The sequence below is a fragment of the Onychostruthus taczanowskii genome, unplaced genomic scaffold, assembly GCF_017590055.1.
Source record: "Onychostruthus taczanowskii isolate IOZ18803 unplaced genomic scaffold, ASM1759005v1 scaffold73, whole genome shotgun sequence".
Lineage (NCBI taxonomy): Eukaryota > Metazoa > Chordata > Aves > Passeriformes > Passeridae > Onychostruthus > Onychostruthus taczanowskii.
The window spans coordinates 369,632-387,000 of NW_024505118.1; the positions used below are offsets into that span (position 1 = coordinate 369,632).

General features: G+C 40.7%; 1 protein-coding gene across 13 annotated transcripts in view; it reads right to left on the reverse strand.

The window, feature by feature from the left end:
• Nucleotides 1-17,369, reverse strand: part of BBX (BBX high mobility group box domain containing) — a 137,460-nt gene that overhangs the window by 92,526 nt on the left and 27,565 nt on the right. The window contains exon 1 of one of the 13 annotated variants that reach the window (XM_041422384.1): nucleotides 10,491-10,646. The exons of the other annotated variants lie outside the window; for them this stretch is intronic. The gene's annotated coding sequence lies outside the window, so the exon portion shown is untranslated. Of the gene's footprint in view, nucleotides 1-10,490; nucleotides 10,647-17,369 lie in introns of those variants that run through there. 13 annotated transcript variants of the gene reach the window in all.

Consider the following 17,369-nt stretch of genomic DNA (forward strand, 5'->3'; position numbering starts at 1 on the left):
ACCAGTACAAAATTTACAAAAGCTTTTAAACCCAATCTCAAAAACAGGGTCTTGGGGCAGAAAACAAGGTTAGGAGGAAGGGAAGGATGCCTGTGCATATGTGTCAAGGTATACATATTTGGAAAGAAAGAGACAAGGGATGTTTGCATATATTCATACAAATAACTATATTACATACATATCCTACATGCATAAATAGAAAGTAACTGAAAATCTCATACAACAGCTGCATTTATACCATGCCTTTGTGACACATCCAAAGACCTCAATCCCAGTATGTCACTGGGTAAACATAACCCTCAAAAGAAACATGGTTTAGGATCAAGAAAATTCTAGTCCTGGTTTGCAAAGACTCAATCCAGAATTATTACATTTTTGGAAGCTAATTCAGAAGACGTTTTGGACTTAACAACAGGTCTTTGGTATTTTAGTGAGAAAAAACTTTAGCTGAAGAAAACTTCCAAACATGACACTCCCACTGTGCATTAAGTTTAAAAACAAAATTAGCTTACCACAAACACTGAAGCACTCAGACTTCACAGTTTCAAATAATAATATAATACCTTCATAGATCAAGCCCTAGATGATGACCAAGTCTTATTGCTATGAGATTCTTGGCTTAAAAAACCAGTTTTGAGTTAAAAAAATCAGCCATGGGCACTATTGTCTTATCCAGCACATACTCTGCACCAGGAACTAGTCACATTTAATGGCAACTAGTGATTCATTATTACATCTCAGAAATAAAAACAGATGTGAGGAAACATATGGAGCAACATCAGAACCACCTCACCACCCAACTACCTTGATAAAGGAACTACACATTTACTACAGACACTGGCAGACAGATGCTTACGCAAGTAAAGCATTGTCCACGCTCTCTCTAAATGACAGGAAGATTATTTAATCCTGAGCATCATAAGGTGAGTGGACCCTCTACAAATGCAACAAAATTCGTAGCGCATTTGTAGGAATTCTGTCTAGGCCTTAACCTCAGTAGTCTGTTTACATTTTTCCCAGTCTAACAGGATTTGTCTCGCCCACCTACGAGATGCAAAGAAGCGGCAAAGACAACACTATGCTGCTGCTGGTTTGGGTAGAGTGTTCAGTGAGTTTTCTTTTCATGGAAGTTTGCAAAGTAAGAGCCAGAGCCCCCTCACAAACCCAGGCGTCACTTGCAGTCTAGTCAACAAGTAACACAACTTGTAAAATGAGCTTCTTCATATGTTTGCTGCCTCAGTGAATCCAGCCTGACCTTATGGAGGCTAGGACCCTTGTTTTGAAAATGCAAACTTATCAACAAACATCCCAAATTAGTGATCCATAGAGTTTTATTACCCTGAACTACTTCAACTCAAACTAAAAACCACATTAACACTTCCATCAGTTGGGAGATACATAACCCGTTAATTTTGATGCATCTCTCTCAGAAGGGACCCAGAACAGCCCCTCCTTCCTGCACCAGCTCTTCACACTTCTTTTCAGCTCTGAGTTTATCCACCAGCAGTCTAAAGGAGTCATCTAGTGGCCACAAACAATTCCTGCAGTCTCACCAGCTTCTGTAGTCCAGCTGCCAGGGCAAGACAAGGTTTTATACTGCTTAAAGCACACAAGCAGGGACAGGAGTCCACTGCAGGTCCAGTATCTGAACCATGGCACAGCCCTTGCAGCCTTGCTCATGATGTTCCCTGTTCATGTTCCTCAGTGTGTGCTAGATACTCGTTTCCCACCTACAGTCCATGTCAAGGCCAAAACCAAGTTCTCTCCTTATGCTTGGGAGGAGACATGGCTGTATTACTTCTAACCCTTGTGCATCTGCCTGTTCCTCTTCAGGAGTGAGCAAACCTTCTGTGAGTAAAGTTGCCACCCTCAGGAAGCACCAGTTCAGGTGACATGGATTAAATTGCTAAGCAGCAGCAGTAGCAGGGCAAGTCAAAGGATCTTCCTTGGCCCACATCCCTCCTCTGTGACAAACCTACTGTGTAGGCTTGGACAAAGCAGATGGGTGCTTAGGTAAGATCTCTCAGCCATGGGAGAACCAGCTACCTAGTAACATGTAAAAGAGAGAACCATAATAGATTAAACAGGTATCTGAAGTATGAGTTAAAATAATACTTTGATAAACAGTATTAACATCTATAAAAATCTTACTAAGCTTCATAAATATTTGCAATCAGTTCTCTGTACAACCCCTCCAGCCAGGTATGCTACAGAAATTTAAGTGTAGAATTTTTTATGAAAACATCAAATATTCATTCTTCAAATGAATGGCCATTTCAACTATGCAAGAAAGTGAAAAACAAAAAGTGGTACTGATTTTTCATAACAACACCTTGGTTTCAAAACAAACTCAGATCCATTTTTTTACTCTGTGTTAATCTGTGTTACCTGTTGAATGACTGATATGCAAACACCTAAACACACCTTAGGCAAGATTGTCTTACACACTTTTTTTTTTGTTCCTGGAAATCACTTTGCTGCCACACTAATGCCAGATTCTGGAAGAACATATTCCTACTCCTCCTTTACAGACTAGGAGTTGCTATTTGCATATTTTCTCTTGAGATGTCTGCACTGTTGATCAGAGGTGAATCTAATACAGTGAGCATCAAGTGCTAATCACCACACACAACTTTCACATCATTTTATAATATGTCCCCTTACACTCTCCCATGTGGTTTAACATCCTATAACTTAATCCCAGCAGCAGCAGCTTCCCCTGCCCACCCCAAAATAAAGAACCATAGGTTCTCCAAACCTTTCAAAGGAAGCCAAAAAGCTTCCTTAAATTCATACTTAACCTTCCTGTGATTCAGAGCTTCCACCTGCCTCAATCACCTCAATCACAAAGCTGTCACCTAGCCTTTTCCATCAAGCCTATGCATCATTCAGGTACAACAAGTGAAAAATGCTATAAAATGCAAATTATCATTCTGGTATGGTTAAGGAGCTCCAACATATTTCGATCTGCAGCTGAAGGTGGAAAACAGTGGTACCACAACTATACATAGACATGAAAGAAAAAAAATTATCCTTGCAAGCCCTAATGCCAGAATTAAACAGAGAAGATTCCTTCAAAATGGTGAGGGCATGAGCAGCAGCTAAGTGATGTTTAAAGCTCTGATCCCAGCAGGCAACACCTCGGCCTTGCTGTACATGTCTAACAAATTAAGTGTTGATCAGATTCGCCCTGTGTGGAGGACCTGCAGAAAGGCTGACTCTAAACCATATTTATTTCTCCAAGATGGGAGACACCTTATCCTTTTAGGTCAATAAATCACCAAGAGCTACTTCTCACTACTCACTGCTCAGCAGTCCAGTCACAAAGGTATCTGGAAGTGAGAAAACAGTCCTGCAGCACTCAGAGGTTTGTACAGGCACTACCCAGATTTATTTCTCTAGTTCTTAAACAAGCCTAATTTGTATTATCAACAAAAATAATGTCAATATTTTTTACCCTTAACTAGCCAGAATCATATGAAAGATAAGACCACTTTTAAGACTTCATATAACACTGACTTGATTTGGATTTTTACTTAGAAACAAATTTAATTCACTTCAACTTAATTTCTTTATCTATGTACTTTAAAAATAAGATAACTCTTTGGTAACAACAGTGAAAGAGTGGGTTGACTACTGATTCTAACACAGCATGCCAAAAAATGTCACTGATGAGATCAGTAGCAGGCAGTACCAGAGGTCTACTCATGTCCACTGTGTTTGGCCAAGTCTTGTCTTGTCTCATGTTTTCAGTGAACTGCAAGAGTGAATGGGAATCAGGAATAGCCACCAAAGCTCATTTTGTCCTGTTACCACTGCAAAGATGCACATACTTTTTCTATTACATACATATTCATACATGCACATACACAAGTGTTTATAAGTATAAACTTGTACTTTCAGTAAACTTTCAGTAAATATTTTTCTGCAGATACATGCAAGATAAAAGTGAACACCACAGAGTAGGCCTGTTCTGCAAAGGCAACATGCAGAAAACAAAATCAGTGGCAGACTTGGAAACACAAGAAATTGCATAAGTACCACAGCCACTCTTTACGTCCCTCCCTCTGTGCATTAACATTAAAATGGGAAGCTCCTTCTGAACCTTCTACTACTTCTTAATATGCAGATCATCCAAAGCATGATACTTCATACAAAACATGCACTTTATTAGTGCTGCAAATACATACACTGGCATACTTCCTTTTGATAAATGGCTTATGATACTGACCATGCTTCTACCACCCCAAAAGACAGCCATAATATGCCTTTTCTAGAGGTCTTACCACACACTACCTGGGAACTTTGGTTAGCTGGGTAGCTGCCTGCCCCCTTGCTCCCCACCAGTGTTGACAAAGGGAATATATTACATTCTTTAATCATCTTCAAGAGATGGTACAATGTTCAAGAATTATTTTTTAATAAGGTATTAAAAATTATAAATAAATATATAAATCACGAAGGCTGACCATCTTAAAACAAACACATTACTGACTGAAGCCCAAGCATCTCTACAGCCTCTATTTGCACCTTAATTACTCAGCAGAAATGTGCTAAAGAGTTATCAGTCAACTGAAGATGTCTTTCTCTAAGGACCTGCAGGACAAGCTGAAATACCTCTTAGAACTGCCAAGAGCAAAGGATTTATCTGCTTTTATCTGCATTTGTCAACTCATACTGTCGAAAATGTAGTCACAAGCAATGTTGCAAATTGATGATAATATTTTAAGTATATTCACTTCTTATGAAAGCTTACCCAGAAAGTACCTATTTTATCTCTGCCTAACCACCACTTCAACACATCAATTTGGATTCCTTGTCTCACTAGAGGTCCCCCAGAAAGCTGATGTCAGTACCTGCAGCAAACACCTCCAGGTGCAGGTTCAGAATTCACAAAGCAGGGACTCAAGTCAGATATTCAGTGAAAGCCCAGCATCTAATTCAGAAAACCTCTACAGAGTCTTTTTCCCGTGATCATTTTGAATAAACCATGAGCCCTGCTACAGATGGGAAGGCCTCAGTCATGTTGTTAGAATATACCATTGTTTTTTTTCAAATGGGACGTGGGTAGCTGCTTGCCTTACTGGAGTCTTGAAGAGAGAAGGAAATACCTGAAATCTAGTAACACTTTACTGCTCCTGACTAGCAAGAACCTGCTTCTTGAGTGAGTTGCACCAAAATTCTGTTTGCTGACATTTTGTCAATGCGTAACAGGCCCATGTGGAATTTGCCTGCATCTTTACCCAAAAAACTTCCAGGTGTTTACACACCTGATTGCTACTTCCAAGTTACTCCATACATTAACAAGCTTTGAGGGGTAGCATTAGTTACAAAAAGAAAGTAACTTAAGTATGGAACAGTTACAGCTACATTAGTACAATTTAAAATTTAAACCACCTTTATATATTCCTGTAGCTAGCAGGGAACAGGAAAACTCAAATTATTTTCATTTCTACACAGTTTAATTTTTTAATTAGCTTGGGAAAAATATTTTGTTTAAACATCTTCATAAAGATATCCCTTTAATTTGAAAGTATTTTACCCTCCTGATATCATAAAAAGCACTTTACTGTGCAGTAGTGAACTAACAGATAAAAAGAGGTGGACAGATTTTGACTAACTTTCCCCTGCAGCAGATCCTGCTCATCTTCAGCTGAAATGCACAGGTTTTTCTGGCAGCACTTTCTGTGGCTGCTTTTGAAAAAAGAAGCAATCTGTAGAGTATTACAAAAGCCATGCCCTTCCATACCCAAGTTTCACATCGAAAGAATCTCAGATGCTGCCATGGTTTCAACTCAGGCTAGCTAGCCATCAGGGAAGACTGTCCCAAAGCAGCATATGACCACAGCTCCTGCAAAGCCCCTGCACTGCTGTGACTGCGCTTCCTAGTGAGGCTCTCCCAGCATCGTCCCGCACAGAAGTCCAAGGAGAACAGTCCAAGCTGCTGCCGTTACACCACGTCCATGAGGAGGGTGGACACAGCACTGTTAGAAGGCGCTTCAACAGCCCCTGCAAGTGCACAGAAGCTGTGTACTTACAGATGACGGCCCATTTGCATCAATTCTAGAGGTTTAAGGTCCTTTGTATTGTGCCATAACTTGGCTACTAAAGAAAGCACTATTTTTGTGGTTTAATCTTAATAAGTACCTTTTCCACTTACAGCAAAAAGTGAGAATCTTATTTTCCCTCTGAAAGATACAATCAAACCAAGTAGTCAATTTTATAATTTTTCGTTGTGTTTGCATTTCTAGGTCATTGTTTCAGTCCTTTTGGCTTTATAAAAGCTGTGCAAGCTTGACACGGATATTAAGGTAAGTTTTCTTTCTCACCCTGAAACTATCATTCCCCTCATTACTTTGCCACAATTATAATTTTTGGTTTATACAAAGTTTTCAATTAACAGTATAATTTTGCAGCTTAAGGTACCCTAAAATATTACTTAAAAATCTGAAGACTCAATATCCCATGTTTTTCCATGGTTTTCAGTTCACTTTCATAGGGCAAAGGAAGGAGCAGAGACACCATTTTCAACTCTAAACTCTAGTAAACATTGATCCTTTTATCCCTTGTCAAAGTCCACTATCATGGATTTCTGTACTTGCATGAAGTCTCACAGAAAGTAACAAGGCCCCAAACAAAATTCATGGGTATACACCAGCAAATCTCAGAATAGGAACTTCACCTTGAGATATAGCATTCAACTTCCCTAGCCAAAACACAGCCCCAGTGAATGCATGCTGAACACCTGTTGTTGGTTTTGCCAGTATCTGACACATAACAAAAGCTTGAAAACTACTAACAGAAACTTCCTGTACTCCACAAATAAAACTCAAACAACTAATATCACCCTGCCACTTAAAAAAAAAAACCAAAAAAAAAACCAAAAAAAACCAAACAAAAAGGTATTACAATATAGACCAGAGAAATGTACTCTTTTTACAGGCCACTTGAGAATCTGCTCTTTTTCAGGTAGTTCACCACTACTGAAAATCTCAAGAGTAACTGATGAAATGAACACTTTACAGCATCAAATTCAGAAAGGATCACAGGAGAAAGATAAAAACTCACAATTAACATATGTTATCTTCAGCATCACTAACTAACTGATGCTATCTGCTCTGGAAAGATCCAGACTGCAAAATCATGTTTAAAAGATACATGTAAGTCCCTAGTAGAAGAAATAGAGGGTAGTGCTCTATTTCTGGAGCTATATCCTCCTCCTCTTGCACTCAGCCTGCCTTTAAGGCTCCAGTTTGACAAGCAGCAAACATAGGCCAGCTCTGAAACCAAAGTGAGTCATGTCCCCTGTCCTGCTGTTCTACTATACACTCTTGGACCCCTTTTTAGGGGGCAACAGAACTGTTCAGTTCTTAAGTCTGATTCACAATACATTAGCTGATCCACCAAGTAGTGGTCAGTTCTATCTTTAGGTAGAAAGAGTTAAGCTAATAAAACCCATTAATTTTAGCTATGATCATTCCTCCAGTCCAGCTCATTATACAACAAAAACACTAGCATGGCCCCAAGATGCAAGGACTGTTTCATTCAGTAATAGTGCTGCCATTTAAATATGTTGATTCACTATTACTTCTGTTAAATATGTCTTATTCCACTTCTTTGTCAGGGAGCTGTAATTCAAATAATGTCTGTATCTTCTACCTATGATGAAGATGGTGGTCGATATTACACATGTTGAAGGTGAAAAAAATCCTCTGGGAGCCATTCCCTTCATTCATCACGCCTACAAATACAGAGCACTTATTAGCACCCTTGTGATCTCTCCAATGAGGAAGTATCTAGCTTTAAGACACAACTTCTTATCCCCTTTTGCTGGATTCCAAAATACATTAACCAATTTCTACAAGCAAAGAGAAAACCAGGCTGCCAAAGTATGACAGAGAAGCAGCAAACACTTTGACTCTAGCTGTCAGTGAAGCAGGAAAATCAACTATAAGAACCAAATGTAGAGCCACTGGTAGGAGCCCTTTATTGATACAGGTTGGATTTTTACAGCAGCCTCATATCAATTCCAACTGAGATGCTGAAAATAGGTACAAACTGAATAAAACAGCAAATGATCCAATAGTTGTTGTGTTTGATGCTCCGCACTATACTGAGGTACTCAGTGCTAGAGTTTCTTTACTGGTAGAATGCAAGTAAAAAGGCAGTAACTTTGGCAGATAAGGGTTGATACTTGGGCCCACAATGGAAATGGAAATCTACAGCATAAGCACATTAAGACATTAATGTAGAATTACAATAAGACATTAGCATGTAGAATTATCTTTAGATTCAACACTGTGAAACAAACGGGTTTGTACTGTCTTTTTAATGCACTGATAAAATGTGCACAGCACATAAAATGTCTTTAGCTACTATTTTACCCCTCAGAGTAATGACATAACACAGGGTAAATTCCTTGAGCACAAGTCTATACCAAGTGGTAGATTTAGCAGCAATGAATTCAGAGATTGCATAGAGGCAAAACCATGCAGTGCCGTATACCCAGCACATGAAAACAAATATAAAAGATGCAAGGCCACACATGATTGGAAATTTTATTATTACCTCCTATACAATGCTCCTCCACCAATACTCAAGTGGAGGCCCACAGAGTGGGCTATAAAAGTGGTTTGTTGCTTCCATTTTGGCCTTACACCTTTACCTACAAAGCTGCCCAACTGCAAACAGTAAGTGTGAGCCAGTAATATAACACCCTTATGACTTCTACTTGTCCCAACACTTGAAGAATCACAGAAGCATACAATCACAGAACCATTGGGGCTGGAAGGGACCTTGAAGATAATCTGCCTCCCACTCCTCTGCCACAGTCAGTGACACCCTCAACTAGACCATGTTCCTAAGAGCTCCATTCCATCTGCTCGTGAACATGTCCAGGGACGGACATCTCAGAGCAACCTGTGCCAGTGCCTCAACACCCTCACAGGGAAGAATATTTATATTATTAGAATATAAATATTAGAATATTTAGAATATCCTAATATTTAATCTAAACATACCCTTTTTAACTTAAGGCCATGCTCCCTTGTTCTATCATTACATGCCCTTGTAAAAAGTATCTCTCCAGCCTTCTTGAAAGACCCCTTAAAGTATAAGGCTGCTGGTAAGAAGCAGAGCTAGCTTCCACCAAGGAAAAATGGCAAGTCAATCATCATAAAAAATATTACCAGAAATCAACCCCCAATTTCTCCTTTACTGCACTTCTCTCATTTTTCACCCCAATGCATCAAACTTTAAAACACATACTTCTCCAGAGCAGCTTTCAGCAAAGCTACTGGAGAACGTCACTGTAAGATCTAATAAACGGTTCCACGTCTTTAATTTTATAGAACAATCAATAAATTAAACTTGTCAGAACAGAAAACAGCTACTCAAATCACACACCCTTGTCTGGATCAAGAGCACAAGCAATTCTGCTTAGGCCTCAGATGATCCTGATGGAGATCTTTGATTTGTTTCTACTGTCCCCTGTCACCTGGGGAGCAGCTCAGACCTTGAGACAGTGCCCTGTATCTGTGACAGCAGAGTCCAGCACCAGGCTGGCCCACCACAGCTGCGTGTTTGAGAGGCTTCCCATGAAGAGTCCTCTGCAAAATCACTCAGAGCATCAAGGCTAGAGCAAACAAAGTTGTCCCATTAATCTGACTGTTAACAGGCAGTAATAAGAATACAGCAAAAGCAGAATATGACAACACAAAATATTTGTGTAACCTACCACCAGTTACAGATTAGCAATTTCAGAACTTTATTTGAGGGAATATAGAGAATGATGCTCATCTGTTTGAAAAGCTGAAACCTGATTAATGAACCTATGATATTTACATTCGTCATTCTACAAAGGAAAATAATTTTAAAAATCCAATGCAACAATGTAAGAAGACACCTTTCCACAGAAGTTGCAACTGAGATTATTCCACTTTTCTCTAAACAAACCTGGCTTCCTTTCTTTCCGAAGGATGCTTGGCAACTGTAAAAAATATTATTTTCTTTTTTGCTTTTCATGTCTGTAATTTTATTTCCATGTTATAACATCACATCACTCCCTCAAATACATCACACTGTTCTAGAGCCACAGTTATTACTGAACCACTGTAAAGTCTCTTCTCTTGCATTACTCAATCCACCCAGAAGTTCTGAAATAACGTAAGTGGGTTTTTAAAGTTGCTTAGAGTAAACTTTATCATCTATCATTCACGGCTGTATTTGTGTCATACCTATTTATACTTTTCAATGAGAAAAACCAGGTATTTACAAACTATAAACTTTTATTGACTACAGATCTTTGCTACAGCAAAATACATAATTTCCGGAGTATACTCCATTACAGTATTAGTAGGAGCAAAACCATCTAATCAGAGACGGTAACAACATAATTGCTCGTCTCTCGTTACTGAGCCGGGCTAGGCTGTGACTCCTGGTTCCTCCTCCAACAACTGCCTGGACTGACGCGAGGTACGAGCGGCACTCACCTCCTCTGCCTTCCCGGTCACAGAGCTGGCACACAAGTGTTTTCTGCCATCCTGCCTACAGCCCGGGCGCTCTGCAACACACCACAACCACGGTGACACCGCTTCTCCAGCCCGGCGTTCGCCTGTCACAAACAGAGCCCGCAGCCTCACACAGACATTAACTCCAGACCGATGAAAAGAACTATTTCGGGGGAGGAGTAACAGCGCCGGTCCGAGGGAAACGAAAAGCAGGAAGCTGATCTCAGCAGCGCGGGGAGCACGGACGGGGCGGAGCAGAGGCACGGAGCGAGGAAAAGTGGAGCAAAGACTCGCTGCTTATAGCTTGGCGTTGGCAGTACGACCAACCAGCAGCGCATTACTGAAATACCAGCGCCGGGGCTGTCTCGGACGGCAGCACCCCCTCGCCCAGGGGCACAGGCCCGCGGCAGCCCCGCGCAGCGCACTCGCCGCACAGGTACCGGCCCTGCGCAAGCGGCCCCCACACGCCGCCCGCCCTGCTGGCCCCACAGCCCCGGTCCCGCAGCGGCCCTGGCTGCTTCCCTGCTCGCCCCGGCCCGGGGTGAGGGCTGCCGTGGGCGCCGAGCCCGCTATCACGCGTGAGCTGGTTTGAAGGGCACGTCCTGCGGGACGAACTCAACGCTCCTGCTCTGCAACTGCGGGAACTCCTCCGGCGTGCTAAAAGCAACAGATTACGGTATCTTCCGAAAGACTGAACTGCCGCGTCTATCGCGTAAATAACTTCTTCTGATGAAGTTTAAAAGAAAAAGGGAGGGATTCTTTAGGAAAACGGCTTCAAGAACTGAGAGGCTTTTCATTCTAAAAAACCTGACTCCAAGTAGGGCTTAACCTCGACAACAGCATCTCGCACCCTTTAAGAGCTCTCTCTACCTCCACGGGGCTCCCGCTCCCTGCAGGAGCTGGCTACCCCGCGAAGGCTGGTGCTGCCGTCCTGGCCTGAGCCACAGTCGGGCAGCTTCTGCTGCTTGCCTGTCCCCCACATTCCTCAGCAGCAAGGCCGGTTTGGGCCATTAGGACAGCGTTACAAAAACCCCACAGAAAACAGTGTACACGGCGTTCTAAATAAACGTGAGCTTGGAAAACAAAAGCCAAAAAAAAACATAAGGGAGGGTGAACTGACTACCGTGAGAGCTATCAGCCAATGTTTCAAAGTAATAATTAAAAATCATAACAGGAAACAGCATGGCAGTGGATGTTTCTAACACTCGCACAGCTAGGATCTGATCTATACCTCTCAGCCAAAATGAGACAATCCCCATGCATTTAGGGTTTTCTAAATGAGGCTGTAGAGATAAGTAGGGGCACTGCTTGGTTTTTACACTTGTCTTGCCCTCTTTCAGGTCTCAATGTTTTGCTCCATTAGCTCTGTATGGCAAGATGCAGGGTGTTTTGTACTGGTGGGTACAGAGCAGATACAGGGCCAAAATGAAACAGTAAATCAGTTTAAGTGAAGTTCTTACACTTTCAAAAATCTCATCTGATGGGATTATTTTATACTACATTATACTATATATTATATACTGCATTATAGTGATAGGAGAACAGAAAACAGAGACAAGGTGGCCAACCAATTTTATTTTTACCACTTATTTTGTATGTTTTCTCTTGTCTGCTCAGTATTAGAACCTGTAGCATGTCTAACTCCCATTTGGAAGATTCCATTCCAGATTATGAAACTCGACAACTTCTAAGAAAGCATTTAATGACTACTTTTAAATTCACTGAGGCCTGTTCACATTTGGACACTTTCAAAGTATGTCCTATACTCAGTCTGCAGACAAATCCAGACTGAGCTAGAAACACAATCACACCTCTCTCCTGGCCTCTCTCCAAGGCCCATGGCCTTCATTTTCAGGAGTGGACAGATAGGACCTATGCCTTTGTCCCAAGACTTCCCAGTTCACAGCCTGCCTGTGGTGACTGCAGCTACACTGAATCCTAGGCTGTAAGCTGAAGGTCACTGATGCACACATATATCCCCATCTACAGCTCCTCGATGGAGCAGTCAGCTCCAACCCAGCAGATACAAAGCCCCATTGCAGCGAGATCTTCAGGTGCTGCAGCGACATCACAGTAGCCACAAGGAGACTAAAGGCAGCCTCAATCTCAGCATGCAGGCCAGGCTAGCCAGCATATGAGCAGCAACACACCACATCCTATCCACCTTAACATCAATGCCATTTCTGCACTAGGGTCCCTGTAGTTTGGCTTTAACCCTTTTCAGTCATAAACTGAGACTCTAGTTTTACTCCCATGAGTACTTTTATTCTTTTTGGGGGAAACTGTTAGCACTGGAGAAATATACAGTGGCTTCCTTACTAAGGAAACATAGACCTTAAAGCCAGAACTGTATCAAAACTGCAAATGTGATTTACACACTCAGCTGAACAGATTTAATGAGCATTTAAACCAAGAAACCACAAAACCTGCATGGAATATTGTGCTGCGGTGGTATATGGACCAACAGAAGACAAGGTGAAAATACAGGTAAGAGCTCTTAACAGTAAACAACTTAAGGGAAACAGCAAAGACACTCCCAAAGTATCTGTATTTTCTGATACAATTATTGTTACATAAATACCTGGACTTCTCTTCAAAACCAACAACTGTACCGAATTACTCACAGCTCTGGGAGTCCACAACACCTGACATAAATGAGCTCACAAGCCCATCACCAATCTCAGGGTTATTCTGTGTATTTCAGAGAAGCTGTTTCCTACTTGCTGTATAGAAGAGATTCTACAGCAATGAGCACTGTTTTCCCTCTGCTTCTCAATTTGATACTCAGTTTTGAAAGGGCACTTCTTAGTCCTCACCAACACTGGACAGGTATGTGCTGCTACAGTGTACAGTACAGCCTCCTTCCTCCCCTCTACTTTTTCACTTCAGGTACACAGGTACACTTGGAAGTATTTCACTAAATACAGAAAAGCAGTTTCTAGCACTTCTGATATGACAGACAAGGACGATTTATTTCAGCAACCTCAAAAGCAACACAAGCACCTTTTTTTCCCCTAGAAGAAGTACTTCTAGTAGCAAATAAATATAATTGGCCATTGTTATGAGGTTAACTAACAAATCACTTAAGGCACATCTTTAACAACTAAGGTACATATTCAGTCTGTCTTGGTAACAAAATAAAACGTTCTCACATCTTTTTAAGTAACCTTCTATTATTTATTTTGCAAATGACTTTAAACTATTCTGAAAGACCCTCCCTCTACCAGCTCACTTCAGTCTTCTATTATTAAAGGCACTTCATCCTTAAGATGACAGGTCATACAAAGAAAAAGCTAGAAAAACAGGCTAAAGTATTGCATTGTTTTCAGTACAAAAAGCTCCATTTCTTTAACCCTGCCTTTCTACGCAAGAAAGTTCCTTGAGAAATAAGAGTAGCATCTGCTTGTACTTTAACTAGTTACTCTCTGCTCATTTGTCTCTTCTAAGTCTCCTTGAATGAGGTCAACAAAAGAACAAGTACATTTTAAAATCAAAGTTTACCATTTCAGTAGGATTTCACAGCCAGGACTGTTAAAGTCATGTTATGTCACCATTCCTTTCAAAGCAAAACAGTTTGTGCTTAACACTACGAAACAGTTCTACTTCTGTCATTATCTTTGCTGACTAGTGTTATTGCCCTGTCCAGAGGTCTCCCACTGCAGTACAGATACAGCAGTACATGAGCAGTTTTTAACACTGCACTCATTACTTCTTACAGGTCTGCAAAAGGAACTAAGAAGATGAGTCTGTTGGTAGGCTTACATTCATTCTTTCAGGCATCCACATCATCTACAGGACAATGCTTTAATGTCTTTAAAGTAATTTTGGAAAAGTTGAAAACCCACTACTTTAAACTGTGCCAGCTTTTTTCTTGCAGGGAGATACACAATTTTTAAAGGTTGAAAATGGTCAAAAGGGACTATCCTTTAGCTACTAGATAAAACTCTACCTCACAAGAAGGCATAAGGAAGGAAGTAGCAAGCACTAAAAGTATGGGTATGAACACACTTGGAAGTCCAAGCACCTTCAGTCAAGCAGTTACTGCTTTAAAATTAACTGGATATTTTGTATTGCTTAAACTACAGCTGTCAAAATAAATTTCTATGTGACAATTTCTCACCTCTCATTCCCTACATTAATGACAGGTAGAGATTAGGCACCAAACTGTCTCCATATTTATTTAAAACAAGCAAAGCCAGAGGTAGTTTGATCACACATTTACTCCATTAGTTCATCTATCTTGTCCTGAACTGACTTCTGGCTTGTTGCTCGGGTACTTTATGAGCATTAAAATCACCTAGTAAGTGACTAGGATAGAGAAGATCTGCTCAAAGAAGATAGAAAGAGAAAAAGTAACACTGATTAATCTTGCGTGGGTGAAGGCTTTCCCCTGCTATATAACAAGGAAATACAGCTCGCAGCTGGGTCGTGAGCAGCAAACAACAAAATTAATGAAACAAGCATATCTTGAGAGTATGCTTAATACACTCCAAAACTTAACCTGCAAGTGACTGTCAGTGAAGATATCCAAACAATTCTCCAATCAAAGCTGCAATTTCAGTCTACTATTGTAAGCTCACCTCCAGTAAAATTCAGACCTGGACTGTGCTCACATATACAGTACTTCAGCAATACTAATAAAGTAGCATCTCCATTGAAGCTCCACATTTTATTCCAATTCCATGAAGAAATACAAGTTTAATTACTAAACAAAGTCACTATTCACCTCAAAACAGATGCAATCTCCCAATCCAATGTTTATATAACATTGTAATACCACACAATTAACATAATGCTAAACAGACACATTAATTGATAAAACATTGACAATCTCTGTATTTAGAAACAGCAGAATCACCATTTTTATGATTCCTGGATCTCAGCACTTCTTAGAATTTGTATCCAGTATTTTCATATATGCACATGTACACAGCAGTGTACTGAACTATGCAGTACATTAACAGCACATTTCCATCATAGAAAGCCACTGCCCTGTTACCTACTGCACAAACCCACACATCTCAAACACCAGAAAAACTTCAGGTACAAACATGATATCTAAATAATGCAGTAAATACCCAAGCCAAAAATCCTACAAAAAAGCAGCATGCTGTCTCTTCTTATCCCTCCCCCACACTGTTATCCTGAGAAGTTAAATCCCAGGTCTTCTCTGCTATAGGTGGAAGGTATTCAGACACTACATACAATGTGGCGGAATAAAATCCTATTATTGTTGCCCCCTTTTTAGAATTACCAGAACAAGTTACCAGCAAATTTACAGATGCAGTTTACTTCTCACAATGTAAATTCACATATTACTTGTGGCAAAAAACACCAACACATTATCAGCATCAAAATTTCTTAAAATTAGAAGGGGTTTGTCTAGTTTTTACTTTAATAATGACAGCTATTCTCCATGAGGTTAAAATGCAATCCCAAGTTTCAAGAAGCAACTTGCATTGGTATAATCTTCTCTATTTTCTAGTTCTATCAGAAACTATTTATTAGGACATACACTTCTGATTTCCAAAACAACCCAATCTTCTTCCTAGATGTACTGCTGCAATATTTTCTAAACATATGCTTAAAAGAGGTGCAAAGACTCAAAGAGCAGTTGAAAACCATTTCACTCTGCTAATTTGCATCAAGTTTTATAGTTCCTATCCTCCCTCCTAAATGGAAAACTAAGTGTGATAAAACATCAAGATCAATTAGAAACAGTCACTAAACACAGCTATTTATTTGAAATTTTCTTTAGAGTATGTATAATTGTCTTTACAGAATCCTCCAGTATTTGGGCCAAATCTTGTCATCTTTCCTGCAGGGGGAAAAAAAAATCCCACTCTCCCCTCCAGTTTCACATATCATTCACTAAGTACTTCACTGAATTCAAATCCTAATATATATAAAAATAAATCTTTCAAATTTAACTTATTTTAATGAAATGCTGAAAAACCATTACAGAAGCCTGAGGTCTGCTTTCAGGACACATTTGCAATTTTCTTCAGGTTTTAGCGTTAGCTTGCACATTAGAAACCCCAACTTGGGCACCTATTTGTATATTAAGACAGTGATCAAGTACCATGAGAAACTTGAGCACCTGAACTACTACCTGGAATCAGATTTTTGGAAGTTGATCCCTCTGGTGTCACTTCTGCAAGAATTCTGAAGTTTAGCTTTGTTTGGGGATGTAATCTGTGATCTTCAGATTTCCTTTTACATTTAAGGCCCAAAAATGTGACAGATATCTGTAGGCACTGGAAAAAGTTGGAGAAAAAAGTGGGAAAGATCCAGGAATTGGGGAAGTGACTTAAAGAAATATATTTTGCCTGCATCTGTGGACAGCTGTTGGCTGTGCCAGCCACAGCAGGAGATGAGATCAGTCTCTGTGGCAGCACTGAGTGAGAGGGAGCAAGCATGGAGGAGAGGTCAGGTCCCTGCAGGTGGGCTGCCATCCCGTTCCTGGCATATTCAGGTTATGTTTTCCTCCATAAACATGCTTGCTGGAAAAGTGAGCAGGGCAGCAAAAGCAGCAGGGAAATAATTTTCATTCAGTTTTACTTAAGAGCAAACCCTGCCTATCTTTAGCTGTCCTTATGCTGTTTTAACCTACAGCTGCTCTCCTATCTCCACAGCCTCCTCTGCCCTCTGGCAGAGAGGGCCCACCCTGCCCCAGGGTGCCTGCAGGGGTACATCAGCACACACCATGGTTTTGGAAACAGCTGGCCTGGCATAGCCATCCCTGGGAGGCAGAGCTGGAGGAGGATGGCTGGCCCCAGCCAAGGCCACCACAGCTGTGAGCAAGGACAGAGGACTCCTCCCTGGAAATATGAGGAAGGGGGTTTATACCAGCATGAATGC